Source organism: Mauremys mutica, unplaced genomic scaffold (assembly GCF_020497125.1).
Source record: "Mauremys mutica isolate MM-2020 ecotype Southern unplaced genomic scaffold, ASM2049712v1 000519F_np12_subseq_150393:319720_obj, whole genome shotgun sequence".
NCBI classification, from domain to species: Eukaryota; Metazoa; Chordata; order Testudines; family Geoemydidae; genus Mauremys; species Mauremys mutica.
Genome location: NW_025422989.1, coordinates 58,596 through 65,545, shown reverse-complemented (window position 1 = coordinate 65,545; position 6,950 = coordinate 58,596). Strand labels below are relative to the sequence as shown.

The 6,950-nt window shown below is 48.6% G+C and overlaps 1 non-coding gene across 1 annotated transcript; it reads right to left on the bottom strand.

The window, feature by feature from the left end:
• Nucleotides 1–744: 744 nt before the first annotated feature.
• Nucleotides 745–826, bottom strand: TRNAS-CGA. Its single transcript has one exon. It is a non-coding gene; the product is annotated as a tRNA-Ser (tRNA).
• Between the last annotated feature and the right edge of the window lie 6,124 nt (nt 827–6,950).

Genomic DNA, 6,950 nt, shown 5'->3' with positions numbered 1-6,950 from the left:
TCTGGTTCTGTGATTGTTTCTGTCTGCTGGATAATTAATTTGTTGGGTGTAAAGCAATTAAGGTGGTGGGGTATAACTGGTTAGATAACCATGTTACAATATCTTGGGATTGGTTAGTTACATTTCAGTAAAATGCTTGGTTAAGGTATAGCTAAGCAGAACTCCAGTTTTACTATATAGTCTGCAGTCAATCAGGAAGTAATGGGGGGGAATGGGAATGGGAGTAGGGGAATTGGAGTTATGTTTTGCTAAGGGGGGGAATGGGAACAGGGACACAGACACGCCTCTGTGGTGTCAGAGCTGGGAAGGGCGATACCGAGGAAGCAAATTGGAATCGTTGCTTGCTGGAAGTTTACCCCAACAAACATTGAATTGTTTGCACCTCTTGAACTGTGGGTATTGCTGCTCTCAGGTCATGCGAGAAGGACTAGGGAATGGGGGCGTGATGGGATAACCCCTCTAAGAAGTACGTCTTTCAGGGTGTGAAAAACCCTGGAATCAGTATAATTAAGCTGCCCTAAGCCATGGTTAGATAGTGCTAAATGAAAGGACAGATTGTTCTGTCAATGTAGCTATTACAGGGATGGAAAACCCCTCCACTCACTGTAGCGACTGTCTACTCCACAGTGCTATAGCAGTGTCACAGCAGCATTTTAAGTGTAGACAGCCTCAGAGTGAGACCAGGTCTGGCTCTGTGGATGCTCAGGCACTACAACAAGAGCAGTGACAATACACTAATGCTTCCGTAGTTGGCAAGATTCAAACTTGCCTGGGGAGACCCCAATGGATTTCGAGTCCATCGCCTTAACCACTCGGCCACAACTACTTGATGTATAGGTGCTTCACTACACAATGATTCTGTTCTCACTGAATTGTCACTTCCAATTGCTCAGACCAGCTCCCCCAGCACACTCCTGGCTGTGCATTAGTGTAGGTGTGTCCATGGCTGAACAACAAGGGTTCCTGCCCATTTCCCTTCCGGTTGGAGCATGATTAGAGTGTGTTTGTGGTTAACGACATTGCTATAGATTGTTGTTCATTCCCCACACTGACAATTCAGACTGTCCCGTTCCTAGTCGAATCTCCACCAGATCATGCCAATAGCCGGAGTCAGGATTTCTCTGGGGCACTGCAATGTTTCAGGGGGTTGATGCATGAACTCAGCCTTGCATCCATCCCTGATGTTTCATGGACTAACAACAGCAGCGTAAAGAAAGCTGAGCCAATATCTCACTGTCAGAGGTGAAGGTGGCCTCGTCCCGTTTGCATGACCATTGCCATTGCAGGAGAGAAGGTGTCAATGGAATCGAATGCCTTGGCTCAGACAAGAGACACAGGGAGGTTTTGCTGTTCATGGATCTGTGCAAAGGAAATTGTGTCTCTGTGTGAAATTGAGGAGGGAAATGAAACGTCCCCATGGTGGCCCAATGCCCTAAGGAATGTGGGCGATGGACTCCGGCAGGGAAATGATTTCACAGGATCAATGTATTGCCCTGATTAAAAGCTATGGCTAAAAGGCAGCCACTGTTGTTAGTACCTGAACCTGGGTAGAGACACCCGAGTGGGTATCAAGTCCATTGCCTTAACCAGGGGTAGTCGATTATTTTATCAGGATTCAAATTTCTTGGTCAAGGCATAGTCAATGTATAGACGCCAGAGAAAATAATAAACTGATGATAAGAAGAATATAGAAATATTTTGCAGTCACTATGGGCATAACTATGATAATTGTTTTGTGTTTCACTCTTTATATATGGCACCACCTTCCTTCCCTTTAGACTTCTAGTTTACCAAGAGTAAAACTAAACATCTCTTCAGATACCAGGGAGTGTTTGTGTTCATTCCTGCTAGCTACACAGGGATTCGATGTAGCTGCTTTCAATCCTCCGGCTCTGCCGGGATAAGTAACATTTCAGGCTGTCACTGAACCGAAGGAGGGAGATCATTTTTTGACAGGTTACGCCTCCTCTTAAAGGTGTTTGTCTGGCAGCCTTGGTTCCCAGGTCTCTCCTGAGGGAAGAAAGTTTCTGTGCAAAATACCAAACCTTTTAACAGAGCGGAGGGAAAGGCAACGGCCACATGATGAGGCCAATATGTACCACAACATGATTCTTTTATGTGGGATGACTCTGAACACTGACTGATCTGCACTCTCTTGTGTTTGAAGAGATGTCGAGTTTTGCACTTGGGAACCTATAAGTCTGAAGCAATGTTATGGATAGTGACACTGCGATTGAAGGGTGATTTAAGGTTGTAAAAATTGCTAAAAACACTGAGCTTAAACTTGAACTGCCTGTTATTAAAGGCTGGTTTCCCCACGTCGGTTCCATGAGCTCTGCTAGAAAGGCCCTGGGTTCTCTCCTGCCTCGGTGGGAACTAGAGGGAATCGTTCCCTGCTGCCCTTGGCTCCAGGCTGATTTTTCTGGGGAGGGGGCGTGGAATTGATTTGTTTGCTGTTGAGAAGGGAGCCAGGCCAGTTCTCAGGGAACAAGAACTCCCAGCATCTGCCCAGCCCAGCCCAGGCTGCTGCCCTGTCCCAGCCTCTGTTCCCCTGGGGGCCCTGCGTGTTTGACTCTAGAGCAGGCCGGGAGCAGCAGCTGAGGCAGAGGACACCTGAGCTGGGCAGATAGGAGGGAGTTTAGCAAGTGGAAATGGTAAAACCGCAGTGAAGTATTACCTTGGACTCGACGGCATTTCTCCATTGGTCTGTCGGCTTTGGGGCAGGGACAATGACACATCCTGCTGCATTAGTCATTTCAAAGGGTGGTTTAGGATTTTCATTCTCAGACACGGTGCACAAAGCAGGACTCAACCCAGGGTGCAAATGAAATGAGCCACTCACAGGTTCTGGCATCCACAATGAGCGTTTGGTGCGAGAGCTCAGACCTGCCCCTGTCCTAGAGGGAGCGGGGTGTCTACATGGGGCTTGGACCACTGATCTATCAGCGCCTAACTCCCAAACTTTCAATAACTATTATCAGTGCCCGTGAGTGTAACTTAAACCATGAGAAAAACCACACTAGGCTAGACCAAAGGCCCATCTAGCCAGCTAAGCCCTGGTGCCTGCCTGGGTGTAAGACCTAGTGTCTGCCCACACCTGACTCCCTGCCATCTCCACCAGGCCCTGACAAGCTTTCCTTGTGTTTGGATTCTGCAAAGCAGAGGAGCAGGTGACATTTTCCTTGCAAGCTGTGTGTGTGAGTGAATCTTTGGCCAGGTCTGCACTACAAAGTTGTTTCAGCAGAAATATATTGCTCAGGTGTGTGAAGAACACACAATGCTCCCTCGGTCAGCAACTTGATGTGGCTGGTGTACACACTGCAATGCCATGTCTGGCGACAAAACTGCCCTGTTTTGGTGACAAAATAAAACCACTTCGATGAGAGGCCTAGAGCTTTTTGCAGCAAACTTACAGTGACAGAGTGCCAGTGTAAATGCTGCTGGTCATTAAATCACCATAACTGGCCTCCGCCAGTATCCCACAATGCCCACCGTGAACTCACCTGCCCTGCATTCCTGCTAAAGAGGCTGGGCCCCTCCCCTTTCCTAGCTCCAGGAAGTTCTGACAGCTGAGCCTGCTGCTCTGCTCCGGCAGCCAGGAGCAAATCTCTGCCGTGGAATGCTGCTCTCCGGCCCTGCGAACACAGAGCAGGGGGCGGGAACTTCCATACATGGGGGGGCCACCGGCATCTGAACTGTGACACCCCACCTAAACAGGGACGGCTGTTTTCTAGTAAAATCACTAAAAGGGAAGGCGAAAACTTGAAAGAGGTTCCTCCTGGCGCTCACGTCCGTGAACCCGAATACTCTCTCAGTCCTCAGAGAGAGACCTGGAGAAGGAGACTTGCTGCAGCGAAGTCACAGGGGTCTCTGAGGTTTCCCTGGCCCCTCGCCCCTGTCCTGCCGGGCTGATGTCAGCATCTCTGTGAGGTCACCACCTCCCCACCACCTTGGACCAATAGGCTGAGGTCCTGCCAAAGGCCTTTGTGATGTCACTGCCGCACCCCTCCCTCGCCAATGTCCTGCCCCTGGCCAGGCACTTTGGAGGTTTGAGCTACTCCCTGTGGATCACCCCACTCAAGGAGCGTTCGTTCTAGGCAGCAAGCCGGCTAGACAGGGAAACATCAGACGTTGCTCCCAATACCTGGCCTCAGGCCTGGTCTACACTAAGCGTTTAAACCGGTTTTAGGAGCGTAAAACTGATTTAACGCCACACCCATCCACACTGAGAGGCCCTTTATATCAATATAAAGGGCTCTTTAAACCGGGTTCTGTACTCCTCCCTAACGAGAGGAGTAGCGCTAGTATCGGAATTACCATATCGGATTAGGGTTAGTGTGGCCGCAGATCGACGGTATTGGCCTCCGGGTGGTATCCCACAGTGCACCACTAACCGCTCTGGACAGCAATCTGAACTCGGATGCAGTGGCCAGGTAGACAGGAAAAGCCCCGCGAACTTTTGAATATTTCCTGTTTGCCCAGCGTGGAGCTCCGATCAGCACGTGTGGCGATGCAGTTAAAAATCAAAATAAAGAAAGAGCTCCAGCATGGACCATGCGGATGTGATCGCTGTAAGGGCAGGCGAATCTGTTCTATCAGCGCTCCGTTACAGAAGACGAAATTCAAAATCATTTAAAAAAAATCTCCAGACAGACGCCATAGCAGGAACTCAGCGCACTGCTGCGTGACAAGCGTAACGGAAAGCCAAAGAATCAAATGGACGCTCATGGACTGGAGGACTCAAGCTATCCCACAGTTCCTGCAGTCTCCGAAAAGCATTTGCATTCTTGGCTGAGCTCCAAATGCTTCTAGGGTCAAACACATTGTCCGCGGTGTGTCAGGGCATAGCTCGGCAATTTACGCACCCCCCCCACCCCCAGAAGTGAAAGGGAAAACAATCCTCTCTTGACTCTTTTACATGTCACCCTATCTTTACTGAGTGCTGCAGATAGACGCGATGCTGCAGCACTCAACACCAACATCCTTGCTTCCCCCCCCGCCATGGGTGGCTGATGGTGCAATATGGCTGATATCCATCGTCATCATCAGCCTATTGGCACATGGGGCAGTACAAAAGGACTGGTAACCATGCTGACTAGCATCCGTGAGGTCGATCAAGGGCGCCTGCTCCTAATTTTTCCTCGTAGATGGTGCAGTATGGCTGGTAACCATCTTTGTCATAGTAACAGGGGGCTGAGCTCCATCAGCCCCGACCCTTCATGTGTAAAGAAAAGATTCAATTGCCTCTGGACTAGCAGCGGGATGCTGGGCTCCTCTCCCCCACACTGCTTAATGTCCTGTCTGGACTATCATAGCAGCTGGAGGCTGCCTTCCACTCATTTCTCACTAACAAGTCACTGTGTCTTATTCCTGCATTCTTTATTACTTCATCACACAAGTGGGGGGACAATGCTACGGTAGCCCAGGAAGTCTGGGAGAAGAACGGAATCAACAGGTGGGGTTGTTGCTGGAGCACCCCCTTGTGAATAGCATACAGCTCATAATTTCTGCAGGATCTGACACAGAGCAGCTGTGCTATCTGGTTCTATGATACAGTGGTTCTCTAGTACACTTGCCCATATTCTAGGCAGGACTGATTCTATTTTTAGATACCAAAAAGGAGGGATTGACTCAGGGAGTCATTCCCAATTTTGGCTTTTGCGCCAATGGTGCAAAAGGACTGGTAACCATGATCATCTTATTACCAATTTATGGTATGGTAGATGGTACAGTATGGCTAGTAACCATCTCTACTGTCATGCAAAAGCAAAAGCATGCTGCTGTGTAGCGCTGCTGAATCGCCTCTGTCAGCGGCATCTAGTACACATACTGTGACAGTCACAAAAGGCAAAACAGGCTCCATGATTGCCATGCTATGGCATCTGCCAGGGCAATCCAGGGAAAAAAGGCGCGAAATGCTTGTCTGCCGTTGCTTTCCCAGAGGAAGGAGTGACTGACGACATTTACCCAGAACCACCCGCGACAATTATTTTTGCCCCATCAGGCACTGGGATCTCAACCCGGAAATTCCAAGGGGCGGGGGAGGCTGCGGGAACTATGGGATAGCTACGGAATAGCTACCCACAGTGCAACGCTCCAGAAATCGACGCTAGCCTCGGACCGTGGACGCACACCACCGATTTAATGTGTTTAGTGTGGCCGCGCGCACTCGATTTTATACAATCTGTTTTGCTAAACCGGTTTATGTAAATTCGGAATAATCCCGTAGTGTAGACGTACCCTCAGTTTTTCAGAAATTAGTCGACTTTATGGCCCGAAGAGACCATTAGAGCATCTAATCTGACCCCCTGCGTATCACAGGCCTCCTGTATGACACAAGAGCTACTTTTGAGGCAAACACATTCCAGAAAGGCATCTAGTCTTCATTAAATGACATCAGGAGATGGAGAATCCACCACTTTCCTTGGTAGCTTGTTCCTGTAGTAAATCATCCTCACTGTTGAATTTTTGTGCCTTAGCTGTAATATGAATTTGTCTCTTTTCACCTTCCAGCCATTGGGTCTTGTTATGCCTTACTCTGCTCAATTCAAGAGCCCTTTAATACCCAATCTTTTCTCTCCATTAAGGCACTTCAACAGTTCAGTGAAATCACCTTTCAATCTTTTGATAAGCTAAACAGGTTGAGCTCTTTCAGTAGCTCACTAGAAGGTATTTTTCTCCAGCCCTCAGAACATTAGGTGGCTCTTTGCTGCCCCAGCTCCAATTTCACAACATCTTTTTCAAATGAGGACACCAAAACTGGAGGCTATTCCAGTATCAGTCTCACTGATGCCGTGTCAGCTCCTGTGATGTTATTGACATGATTTGTAACTGTATAGATCACCATTGCAACCACTGTTCTATATTTGCAGCCAATATTGTAGAAAGGTAGTCGTGTAAGGGGTCCATGGAGAGGTTCTGATTGGCTGATTATAATGATGCTATCTCTA